Source organism: Dendropsophus ebraccatus, chromosome 2 (assembly GCF_027789765.1).
Source record: "Dendropsophus ebraccatus isolate aDenEbr1 chromosome 2, aDenEbr1.pat, whole genome shotgun sequence".
NCBI lineage: Eukaryota > Metazoa > Chordata > Amphibia > Anura > Hylidae > Dendropsophus > Dendropsophus ebraccatus.
This window is the reverse complement of record NC_091455.1, coordinates 45,642,968-45,657,008: the sequence shown is the minus strand read 5'-3', so window position 1 is coordinate 45,657,008 and position 14,041 is coordinate 45,642,968.

Genomic DNA, 14,041 nt, shown 5'->3' with positions numbered 1-14,041 from the left:
AATCACCCCCCTTTTCCCATGTTATATATAAAAATAAATAAATAAACATGTTTGGTATCGCCGCGTGCGTAATTGTCCGAACTATTAATTAGTCACATTCCTGATCTCGCATGGTAAACGGTACAAGCGCAAAAAAATCCCAAAGTTCAAAATTGCGCATTTTTGGTCGCATCAAATCTAGAAATATTGTAATAAAAAGCAATCAAAAAGTCGCATATGCGCAATCAACGTACCAATAGAAAGAAGAAATCATGGCGAAAAAAATGACACCTCACAGAGCCCCATAGTCCAAAGGATAAAAGTGTTAAAAGCCTGGGAATGGAGCAATTTTAAGGAACACATATTTGTTAACAATGGTTTGAATTTTTTCATCACATAATATAAAAGTTATACATGTTACATATCGTTGTAATTGTGATGACTTGAGGAACATATATAACATGTCAGTTTCACCCCAGGGAAAATGGATTAAAAAAATACCCTCCAAATAAAAGAATTTTTTTTTTTTTTTTAAATTTCACCACACATTGAATTGTTTTCTGGTTTCGTAGTGTACTTAATGAAAAAATTCATTGCAAAGTACAATTAGTGGTGCAAAAAGTAAGGGCTCATGCGGGTTTCTAGGTGAAAAAATGCAAGTGCTATGGCCTTTTAAGCACAAGGAGGAAAAAACGAAAACGCAAAAATTCAAATTGGCCCGGTCCTCTAAGGGTTAAAAAGTTCCCACTACTGTTATGTTGTAGTTTATTATTATTATTATTTTTTTGCCTAGTCTTTTTAAGAAATTATAGGTTTGACATTCTGGGAGAAATTTCTACTAGTACTATGGTGGAGCCTCCTGTTAAACTGTTTCTGTTCGGCTATGTTCTCTAAACCTGAATACTCAGCATTTGATTGCTTGTGGCTGCAGAAGATTGATGCTGCCCAAAGCATGGAAAGCATGGATACACCATTGGCTGTATTCATGTTTTCCTGGCGGTCTTAGAGCTGCATCCAACACCTACTGACATTGACTGAAACCAACAGATTGACACTAACAGTCTGACGCAGGCACTGACTCATTGACACTGACACTTAGACACTAACACACAGCACTCACAGCTTAGTCTTCTCCCTCTTCTTTTCCGTCAGGCTGCTCTCCACAATGTAAGGTTGAGGACCTGTGGGTCATGTGATCAGGTCCTTCATCCTCTCTCTATCTCTTTCTCTTTGCAGGTCCTGCTCCATCTCCAGTGGCTTCTGATATTCAGACCGCTCACAGTGAGCAGGCTGAACATTAAAACACCAGGCCTCCCTCCCTTTCTGGACCCCCAGAGGCACTGTGGGCCCCGGCACTTGCTCAGTTAAGCCTTGTGCTGACGCCAGCCCTGACTATAAGGGCCCTATTCCACCGGAGGATTATCGTTCAGATTATCGTTAAATCGTTCGAATCTAAACGATAATTGTTCGGTTGAAATGCAGTTAACGATTAGCGACTGAACGAAAAATCTTTGATCGCTTTATAAGACCTGGACCTATTTTTATCGTTGCTCATTCGCAAAACGTTCGCAAATTGTTCGCATTGAATACGACATCATTCGGTCGTTCGCAATAGATACGAACGCAATAGCGAATAAAAAGCAAAGAAAAAACTATCGCAATTACGATCATAAGTAACGATTATCGTTCCATGGAAATGAGTGAACGTTTTCAGGTCTTTCGCAATAGCGGTCGTTTGAGATCGTTAATCGTTAACGATTATGCAAACGATAATCGTCTGGTGGAATAGGGCCCTAAGTCTACAGAGCCTGTTTCCTGCAATAAGATGGATTAGGCAGACAGACAGGGAGTGAACTAATGGCTGTAACTAATGATTAGAGAAGGTCTCAGCACTGACACCCTGACTAATCTGACCTTCTAACAAATATATACAATACGTGAAAAGTCAATTTAAATGACAGTATTGTTTTAAAGGGATTCTGTTAGATGCAATTCATGTTCCAAACTGCTGACACATGGCACCATTCATATATCAATCCTTGCTTACATTCTGCCTTTATTCTATGGTGCAAAACATCAAAGAGACTTCCCCAAGCCCCTAAAGTGCTGAGGACTATAATGCCTCCTTGCTTCCCCTCCCCTCCCTATCCCTGTTATATTTTCAGTCAGCCAGGAGGTGAACCTTTCATCCAAATCTCACACCAGAGCACCGTTTTGTATGCACAGGACTGGAGTTAGAATTGCAGATGATAACATTAGTTTAAAGGAAGTTACGTCAATTTGTTTCCCAATTTAATGCATTAAAATATATATCACTGAGACACCATATTCAGGAAGACCTTGCGTCAGACATATCTTAGAAATAATGGACATGGGTTCAGAATCAGTGTACAACTCTGACTTGGTATTGTTTCATTCTCATGCTGCATCTATCACTAGGGCATACATATTAATGACTGGGGTTTTCACTGCATATTGGATATATACTGCTGCACTGATCCCTTGGTGCACCCGGAATTATTAAATCTCTCTAATATCTCTTATTTTGGTTTGATGGCGTCCCAAAATCTAAAGAAAAAACAGTGGATTTTTCTTTCTACTGACGAGGTGATCTGTGTAACATGAGGATTGTGCACACATTTTACCATTTGCATAGATAGCAATTGGCAAATTCTACAACAATGCTGATTTAGTAGAAACTATTCTTTATAATGTAACCTCTAAAGGACCCATGACATAACTATACATCATGGGAGCCTATTACTTAAGGACCCATGACATACCCGTACGTCATGGGAGCCTGTCACTTATGGACCCATGACGTACCTGTACACAAGTAGGTCTAGAGGCACTATGATGTCAGCTCAGGAGCTGAGCCGGGTCCTCACTGCTAACGACGAGCGACTGCACGGCCGCCTATCATGAACCCTTTTAATGCTGCCAAAGCATCATATAACTGACGGTGACAGGAGCTGTGTGGTGTGACTGCAAGAGTCCTGATTGTTTTACCTGACTGCTGGAGGTCTCTTACCTTCCTCCATGCAGTCAGCTCGGCAATCTACACATAGAGTCTCCTATACGCTGGCTCTGTGCAATGATCACAGATAATACTGATCAATGCTATGCTATGGCATAGCATTGACCAGTGTATGTAATGTAATAAATTAATATAATAGTCCCCTAGGGGGACTTAAAAAGTAAAGTAAAAATTTAAAAAATGTTTTAAAGACATGACATAGCTCCTCCTCCAATAAAAGTTTAAGTCACCCCCTTTCCCATTTTATATATATATATATAAAACACCTATAAATAAATAAATAATCATATTATATATTGTAGCATGCATAATTGTCCAATCTATTAAAATATAACAATAATATTACCGTATGGAGAACAGCGTAAATGAGAAGAGCATAAAAGTGCCAGAATTGCAGATTTTTGTTACATTATATATCAATAAAAAAAATAATAAAGAGCGATCAAAATGTCCCATCAACATAAATATGATACCAATAAAAACTAGTGATTGTGACTAAAAAATATAAGACCCCAAACTGCCCTGTAGTTTGAAAAATAAAAGCGCTATGGTTCTTAGAAGGCGAGGAAGAAAAAACAAAAACACAAAAATGAAAATTGGTCTGGTCATTAGGGCCAAAATCCACTGTGTCCTTAAGGGGTTAAATCTGTATACATTTTCTCCATTACATGTGAATGTGTTCTCTAAACCCCTATCAAATGCAATGTACTGAACCTTTTATACATACTGTACCTCTCACACAAGTGATAAGAAAGCCAAATGTATTTTCTAAATGCAAAATTCAGAAAACATGTGTTTACTCAAGTTTCTTATGCCTAAAATTACATTATAGATTTGTAAGTTTGACAAATATGCAATCAACGTAGACATCTAGAAGGGCACAGGTATGATTTTTCAGCATTATGTCATGCATGTTCTTGCTATTAATCCAAGGTCAGACAGATGTGTGCTATCAATTCAGTGTTGTACAATTATAGTAAAACCAAGACTTCCAATCATAAAACCTTTATTTCACTGACCTGTAATGGTATATTTTCCATGCACAAGGGAAAATTCAAATAAAATTACACAAGAGAACCTTTCATCTGCCCAGTGTAAAAAACACAGTAAAGTCTATATTTTCTAGGAAAATTTTAACCCTTTTCCAACTCCAGGAATTTAGAGTATTGCCTTTTGTTTCCTTTCTCTTCACCTTTGAAAGTGAATGTACCACTAGGGACATCATTTTTTTTTTTTTTTACAGTAGCAGATTGGCGCCGGCGCAGGGATCCAAGTGCTGTGGTCCTTTTTTTGAAATGCCACCTGGTTCCTGCACTTGGTGGCATTCTTTGGCCGTGCACCAGCCTGGCTCTGTGCACTGGGGCAGGCCCGTTGCCCCCCCACAGTTATACTATATTCCCTCCCCTCTGTGATGTGGTAATGACGGAGTGGGGAGCGTGAAGGTTGCAAGACCAGCTGACTTTTTATCCTTTGACTTTTATATCATATAATTTATTACAAAGCCATTAAAAAAAATTATAACTAAAAAAACAGAGAGCTGGATGAATAGTCATGAGGCAGTGGGTGGGCAAGCGAATAGTTGCACTGTGAGATGAAGTACTGACCCCAGTACTGTAAACTCCCTCATTAGCATATGAATAAAAAAAAAGTAATGTTACAGGCAAACAGCACAACGGAGGGGGATAATAATGGTGTATTGGTAGTTAGCATCTTTAGTAGTTCTGTTAAATTCCCTTCAAGGATTCCAATTTCACATAAAACACAACAAATAAAATATCACAACATACTATCTGAACATACTGAAAGAAGAAACTCTTTTTTTAAATTAAACCAATAGCAATTCTCTAGAATCATCTTGAAAAAGTATTACATAGATACAAGTTGTTATTACATGTTGTACATTGTGGCATTACATAAATAGATTGTAAATACCTGGTTGCACTGGTAGGGGTAGCAATGACCACAACCTAAGATATTAGCACTTCTCCTGGTTCTACCTCCCACTTGGTGAGGGTCTGAACACTTATACCATGAGCAATTAAAATTTGGACTTGTCTCTTAGAGTTGAGCGAGCACTGAAATGCTTGATTACTCCCTACTCAAGTTACGTATACTTCAATGCCCAAGTCCTCAACTTAAGTAATGAGCCCCATTGAAAAGAATAGGAGACTTGAGCATTCCACAAGGTGCCTCCTTACTTTAACCCCCTGAGGGCCAGAATGGGCTCTTTTGGGGAGGGTTATACTTACTGATCTGGACTGCTATCTTTTATCTTCACTATTGCCTCTCAGCCAATCAGCAGCTGCAGCAGTGTCCCGCCTCATCCGCTGATTGGCTGAGCGGCCTTAGTGAAGATGGAAGAAAGAAGACAGAGTTAAGTATAATTTTAACCACCCTCTAACACAGCACAGTCTGGCCCCCATGGAGTTAATTTGACCTCCTGAGGGCCAGACTGCCACTTTGTAAACCCCTTTTATGTATTTAAGCCTGTGGAAATGCATTATGCACATGCCAGTCCACCCCAGCTACACAAGCTTAATTGGCAGTCTAAGTGCTGAAAACCTAATGCAAAGCCCAGTGTTCAGGCTGCCAATCAAGTGTGAGTGGATGGAAAGAGGGTGGAGACAGCATGACTGAATGCTAATGTAGATCCATCGCCATGTCTAGATATCGGGAATCGAGACTAAGCATTTTACATGGATTTTTTTAAACTGCCGCCCTGCCGGAGATTACTGGCCACAGCATCAGAGAGCTGCATCCAGCAACTATAAGGCACTGGGGCACAAATATTCAGCCAATTCTCAAGCATTTTCCTTAAAAGTTATATTTTCACTACTCCTATTTGTGCATAATAAATGTGGCACACTCCAAGTATTCCATTTTTTAAAAGACCCAATAGAATTGTGGTGTATTTTGTTAAATCAATCTCACCTTTGTTTTAGTATACAGTATATGCCTTCAATATCAAGTTGGAGATACGTAAGGAAAAATAAAGTTAAAAGGACAGCATTAAAATATAAGCTAAAAAATGAAGAGTGTATTATCACTGTCTTCAGTAAAGGTTCTGTATAGGCTGCATGTGTATGTTTGCGTACATGTGCCAGCATACACACATACTGTAAATCTGACATTTACCTGTAAGTGAAAACAAGTAAAAATGACAGCTATAAATTGCACTGCTCTAAATAGGTCCCTGAGAGACAGCACATACAGAACCTGACTGTAAATTTATTTATAATAAGTAAACTTTTACACCTAAGTAATATAGAAATGCTTGTTCCTTTTTCACATCCCTCTTTTTACTGAATCTGAGATTTTTTTATATTTATAAAATATGATAGTGAATTTTTTTTTTTTTTTTAGTTCATAAGAAAATCTCATTACTATGTAATATATCAAGGTATATTATTAACCTAGGGTAAAATGTTTAGCTTTTATTTAATACATGGCTTTAAGGCAGGAACATTGTATCTTTGTCCCTTATTTCTCTCTCTCTCTCTCTCTCTCGCTCTCTCTCTCTCTCTCTCTATATATATATATATATATATATATGCAGCCATTTTTTGGGACAGCTGTCATTTGGAGATGATAATACGGTCTTTATTTACGGTGATAATTATCAAAATAAAGTTGTGAAAAATTTACTTTACGGTCATATTTTTGTCCCAAAATGACAGCCATCTAAAAATACAACTGGAGGGTAGAAACACACATACCGTATCCACATCCGATTTTGCAGAAAAGTGCACTGCAGATACCTTCAATGTGATTTTCAATGTGATTCCATTCTCCCAACGGGATGACAATGTATGTAAGTGCCGGCCCCCTTAACCCACCACCGCCCCAGACCATACTTTACCTAGTTGTCGCTCCAGCTGCATCTGAGGCTCCCTCCTCCCATAGGTCCCGCGCAGCTAATCAGTGTTTGCGGCGGTGCCATGCACTGATTGGCTGTGCGGGACATACAGGAGCTGGGAGCCTCATATGCAGCCGGAACGTGGACAGGTAAAAGCATGGTCCGGGGCGGCAGTGGATTGAGGGGGGCGTCATTTACATACATTGTCATCCCGTTACGAGTATGGAATCACATTAAAACTGAAGGTATCTGCAGCAAATTTCGCTGAAAACTTGAAAACTTTCGTTGAAATCCTTTGTGGATACGGTACGTATGAATCTAGCTGGAAAAAAAAGTTGTGTGATCATACCTTCAAACTTTATTCAGTAAGAACAATTTTTAGATATAAAGTGTCTAAAACTCATAGTGAAAGAAGCACAATTCATGTTGAACAGTTTATACTATGGCATATGCAAATATCAGGCATCTTTTTGATGGCTGTCGGCAATGACGGCCGAAAAATTCTGTAGTGTGAACTTATGTACTTATGTAGTGTGGACACATGGCCAAGTGTGTCTATTCCTTTAATTGTTGCAGATATTTTTTTAATTGTTGCAGATATTTATACTTTGTTTATGAAACCTTCCTTTGGAGGTTTAAAGCCAGTTAACCATCAGGTACATTCGCTTTTATTGTCGCACATGAATAGAAGGGCGTTGGCGCAGGGAAGCTGGCACTGCGGTCCTTTTTTGAACCACGGCCTTGTTCCCACGCAAACGCGCTGGTCTATTAACAAGCACTGGCCTGGTCTGATTATAATGGAGCCAAGTCACAAAGGGAAAGGGTTTCATCCCACTTGGGGCCAACCAGTCCTCCTTAAGTACTTCAGCCTGGGTCGGTGCTCAGTTGTAGACCAGTGCCATGTACGGGAACCAGGCCACAGTTAAAAAAAAAATACTGTAGTGCAGGCTTCCCCGCCATTCTATTCATGTACCACACTTAAAGCGAATGTACATAATTGTACATTCTCTTAAACACTTTCAGACCCCATTAGTTATTTGGCTTACATTTTCTTCCTCCTTAACTTCTAAGACCCATAACTTTTTTTTTCCTCCCTGGTAGGCGGTAATCAGGCTTATTTTTTTGTGGTACTTTTTGTGGTGAGTTGTACTTTTCACCTTTTTTTTAACTCTATAATGTATTTTAAAGCAAGAAAATTTTATTTGTAGGGCAGAAATACTGCCGTTATTGTATTATGTCGGCCATTAAAAATGATCATGGCCATTAATTACGGCCGTTATCTTAAAAACAATGTCTGTTATTTCGCCTAAAAAGAAGTTGTGGGAAAATAATCTTACACATATATATTTGAAATCCTTCTAAACCATACAGTAAAGCACATGTGTTAAGCTTTGTTTTTACACAGTTGACAATTAATATGAAAGCAATTCTCTAATTGATTTATATAGTTTCCTTTACACTAAAGTTAAAGAGATACAAGTTTCTTTCACTTTTAAAACTTAATTTCCAACAAATATATAATATAGTATAAAGCATCAACTTAAGTCAATCAGTGCAGTCTTTTTGTCATAAACACACATTAAGATCAGGATTCTTTGAAGAATTATTACTGCACATTAATATCTCATACACATGTACAAAAAGTCAAAGTATAGAAATTTCTACAAACAGCATAATATGTGAGTTGAAAGTTGCTTTGAAGCTTTGATGTACTGTAGAAATGATTTGTTACCTTGGAATGATAAAGTTGATGCCAAAAGTATGTTCTGGAACTCTTGTCATTGATTTTCATGCTTACATATCGGCTTATAGTATTTTAAACAAAATTGTTCTGGACTGTTAGGTGTCATGCACATGGCCATATAACAGATCTATGCTGTGGGAGTCTATACTACAGTGCCCATAGACTGATATCAGCCCATATGATCCCCTACACAGTTCAAAAGGGAGTAAAATTATGCCAACATTTTAGGCAGCCAAAAACTAAAAATGTAGGTTTATTTGGAGACTTTAAAGAGTATGCCCTTCATAGAAGATTATGGACTATGGATAGGATATGCCACAACATTTTATTTGGATGGGGGTCTGACCTCGGGAAATCCCAGTGACCCAGAGAATGAAGGCACTGAGGTCTTCCCCAGTGGGCCATGTCATCTTTCCTTTGCTTAGTATATAAATCTTAAATGTAATACCCCTACTTGATATACTACAGGTTGAATTTTAAATATATATATATATATATATATATATATATATATATATATATATATATATATATTTACATGTCCTCATATGCCTCTTTTTATTAAAAAACAAAAAAAACATATGTCAGTTACTGCTTTAGCATTCTGGAGTTTTTAGTGGCACCTTTAAGACTTTTCAGAAAGCTCACCACTTTTCAAAAAGTTGGAGACTTTCTGCAGCTTTCCATAAAGTTTTTCTCTGCGTTCTATTGACTTTCCAGCAATCTGATACAAGATAGATAGGAGAAGGTAAGGTGTGTGTCTGTATCTTAAAGATGAATTTGTGGCTGGAGAAAATATCTGTCTAACTGGACCTTGGCAAGTGACTATGATGCAATCAAGCTATGATGTAATATGATGTCATCAAGCCTACTGTGAAATGTAGCAAGACTGCTAAGTAGACATTAGCAGCAGGAATTTAGGCTTCTAATTCAAACTCACTGCCAGTCATCAGTGATACTTACACTGAACCTCACCATGCCTTTAAGTTGAGATCTAAAATTGTTTCAATCTTGTCAAGTGGTATAAACTATAGTAGTCATTTTTATTCCCTTCACTATATGTGCACCCCTTCCTACCTGTAATGAGGTTGCCCCCACAGGCCTTAGGGCCCTATACTGTATATAGGAATAAGCGAGCACAGACCTGTCAGGTCAGCACTCCCTTGTTTCTCGTTCCCCACTTGATGTCTGTGCTATTAGACACACCGACAGCAAGCAGGGAGGAGCAAGGTGGGCACGGGAGCTGCAAGAGGGACTACAGGGATGATCTTTAGATTGTCTGGGCGGCCCATGGAAAATAGGGGATGTCTGCTGCTGCGGTTCCTATTACACAGAGTGTCGGCCAGTAGATCATCGCCATCATTGTAGTTATAATTCAACATGCTTAAATAGCTGGCAATCTAACAAGTTTGGCCAATAACCATTTCATGAAGTAAGACCTTTAGTTTAAAGGGAACCCGTCACCATGAAAATGTTACCTAAGATATCACCATTATGTTATAGAGCAGGAAGAGCCAAGAAGACTGAAATATAACTTCATGGGAAAAGATTCTGTATAACTTGTAATTTATTGATTAAAATCTCTGATGTTTCCATTCTAAGGAGTCCTGTCCATTGAATGACACCGCCCACTGGACTCCTTTTTACAGGATGAGCAGAGATTTCCAACAACAAGTTATAAGTTATACTAAATCTTTTCCCAAAAAGTTATATATCAATCTGCTCTTCTCTGTAACATGATGGAGATAGATTAGATGGCATGGTGTTGGTGACAGGTTCCTTTTAAGCTTAACTGTGTTATTTCTCCTTTGTTATTTACATTTTACCAACATGGGATTTTCTTGTTGGTTTGTGCAAAAAAAGAAAAGAAAACAGAGACTTTAGCTGCACCTGAGCTGTACTTTGTTCATTGTTCATACTTGGTGGTAAGATTTGATCACTATTCACTCACTGTATAGTGAGATTATTTACTCATTTTATAGCAATAGTTTGTTATGGTGCTGCTGTTTTATCCAGTCACAGTATGGTGGAATTATGTATTTATTAGCCTACTGAACTGCATTACTTCACAATCTGATGATGTAACACTTGTTTATATTAATGTGGTGAATGATGGTATTATTCCACCTTGGCATGTAGTAATAATTGTTCTTCATGTGGTAGATCAGCTAGCTTCACTATAGTAGTGCATCCAAATTAGTATTTTGTTTTGGACAATATTTATGGTTGATTGCAAGCTAATCCATTTTAGCATCATATTGTCCCCAGAGAAAACCATTGGATTTATACCCATCCTATATCTTCACCATATATTGGTAGATACCAGTCATGCCCATTATTCCCAGACCATACAAATGGTGACAGTGATTTACAGGGGATGTCTGCTCTGATCAGTGTCAAGAGTCTCCACTGATGTCCCCCCTAAAATTTAAATATGCAAAACAAGAGTCCGTGGAGCCTTGGTTGCGAGTCTCAAATCATGGGCATAGCCAGATATCCCTAGCCTGTTGCCACAGGGTGCCTCCATGATGGGGAGAGCACCACCCTGATAGGTAGCCCCTTAAGTCCCACTCAGTTGCGAGTATTTGAACATAAATAGGGAAACAACAGGGTGGCCCCTTTTTGTCAAAGTCTAACTCAAGGTGCGAGTATTGCAACATGACAAGGGCTTGCCAAAGCAGGCACCCATCCACAGAAAGCCGTTTCAGGACATTTGCCCCTCGTCAGTGTGGAGCAGGATTCTGGCTAGTTGGGGCAATGACAAATCAACCAACAAAACACAGTAATCACTGAACTCAAGGAGATCAGTGAAAAAATTCCAATTAAGTACTCAAACAAGAATCTCCACTGATGCCCTACAAAATTTAAATATACAAAACAAGAGTCTGTCGAGCCTCGGTTGTGAGTCTCAGAACACAGGAATAGCCAGCTGTCCCTAACCTGTTGCCATGGGGTGCCTCCATGATGGGGAGAGCACCACACCACCCTGATAGGTAGCCCCTTAAGTCCCACTCGGTTGCATGTATTGGAACATACAAGGGAAACAACAGGGTGGCCCCTTTTTGTCAATTTTTTCACTGATCTCCTTGTGTTCAGTGATTACTGTGTTTTGTTAATTTAGTAGTAAGGCCTGTGAACCCAGAGGCTTTTTTTGACTGCATAGAGCTGCCTGCAGCCAAAAGAGACACAGTGATCAGCAGGGCAGTGAACCAATTAGAGTGCCACTGTAACTTTAACTGTAAGTGCTCATTAGGAATGCTTACAGCTTAAGGGCTAGGATTTTTTGGGCTGGATTCCCCCCCCCCCACTCCCTGTGCTGTCCCCCTTCTGACAGCCCGTGGGGTAGCTACTTTAACTGCTCTCATGGCAGAAGCACCCCAGCCTATACACTGCTGCAGACTATGTTGGCACTATAAAAATGAATTAAAGGAAAAGTCCGGCCATATGAAGGATCCCACAGGCAGCAGGGGCAGGGGAGAGGATAACAAAATGTCCTTACCTCTCCTTGTGCCTGCATTGCGCTGTGTGACCATCTCTCTGACTCCCCTTCCGCCAACTTGTGATGATGTCACGACTCGGGGGAAAGTGCCCGTCCCAGCTAATGAACAGCCCCCTCAGCCAGTGACTGAAGTGGCATTCCACCCCAGTCACTGATCAGCTGAGCTGGCCGTCCATCAACAGGGTTGTAATGTCGGCTGGATATCCTAGAGCCCTGCAGGGGTTCCAGAGAGGCGATCCATTGCTACAGAGACACAGGGAGAGTTGAGTTGGTGAGGTTTGTTGTATTCCCCACTGCCCCTACTTCTCCTTTAAATAAATATATGACTATAGATATGCTACACCTATATTTGATTTGTCATAATGAGGGGGGTGGATCACATACACATGGAGAAAAACAAGTGTATGTAACGCTTTGTGTGATGCTAAATAACATGCCCAAGCTGGATGATGTATCATTCCATCAAACACTACGCCAAGGTGACCCATCTGCTTTTAGAGTCCATCAATGCCCCTGATAGGACACATCAGTTATATATTTTTTTTCTTGCATTTCAAGTTACAACAAATCTATTAATGTAATAAGACATATTTATAAAAATGAGGTAAATATAACAAATTCCCTGCACAAATGACTTTGCTTATAAGTAACCCTCAATATTCCACAAAACATTTTGTGAAAGTGGATCAACATGTATGAAACTGACACCTATTGTATCATAAATTCATCAAAATCATATGAAAGCTGCCATTTCCTTCTGTTATTAAATGAAAAACAACCTAAATACTTGCAAATTAGCCAGATTGTGTGACTTTTTAACCTTATACAGTATTTTGCAGACAGATATTCAATAGAGATAATCAAAGGTTTGATCATTTACTTTGTCGTCGATTCAAGAAATCTGACCGGTGCTTTCAGTTTGCGGTAATGAAGCGTCCCGTAAAATGACCATCACCCATAGATATTTCCCCCACAGTAGTCAATAAACTCTATAAAACAGATACATATTCTGCTTATAGATGTCATTGCAATCTTATTACAGATATGAGTTTGAATACTACAATGATTCCTTTAAACTGACTTTTTCCATCAACCAATTTTTAGTTTGCAATTGGACACTGAGAATATGAAGAATATATTTGTTGAGCAGAAATAATTTTCAATCTAAAAACATATAAATTATGTATAAAGAAAAAAAAATTACCAGGTCTAGTCTATTGTCTTTTTGTTATAGTAACATTATTATTATTATTATTATTATTATTATTATTATTATTATTATTATTATTATTATTATTATTATTATTATTATTATTATTATTTCTGTTATCATTATAGTTTATTTAACCCTTAATTCACCTATACTATACTAATAGTTAAAATTCAACTCATAATGTAAATGAATATAAAATTGTATTCAGCTAAGTCTAATATTGCTATCAATATATAAAAATTACACTTTTGGTGAGAAGCAGATAATTATAGTATATAGCAACATTGCCAAGTAGTCATTCTGCCTTCATAATAAAATATAAAATACTATAGTAGAAAAATAAACAAGAAGGCAAATAATCAAAGCAAGCTGTGCACAGACCATTGTTAAAGTTCCCTGTCCGTAATGACAACTGTGACCTACAGAGGTAGCCCTTTCCTAATAAAGAGACAGGATAATACCGCATGGCTTCATTGTTTCCTACAAAAAAAAAAAAAAAAAAAGAATAAACTGTTAAGTAAATACATTACCATCACAACCCTAGCTTTAGATTCAATCAATCTCAATGGTGATTGTGAATATACATTTAGATTTTTTTTTTTATCACTATGAGACACAGGGCAGGGCATCTAAAAGAGTGTTGATCATTCATAATTAAACAGTTTCATGGGAATGAAGGCTTGACATAATATTGTGCACTCAGCGCTGCTCTA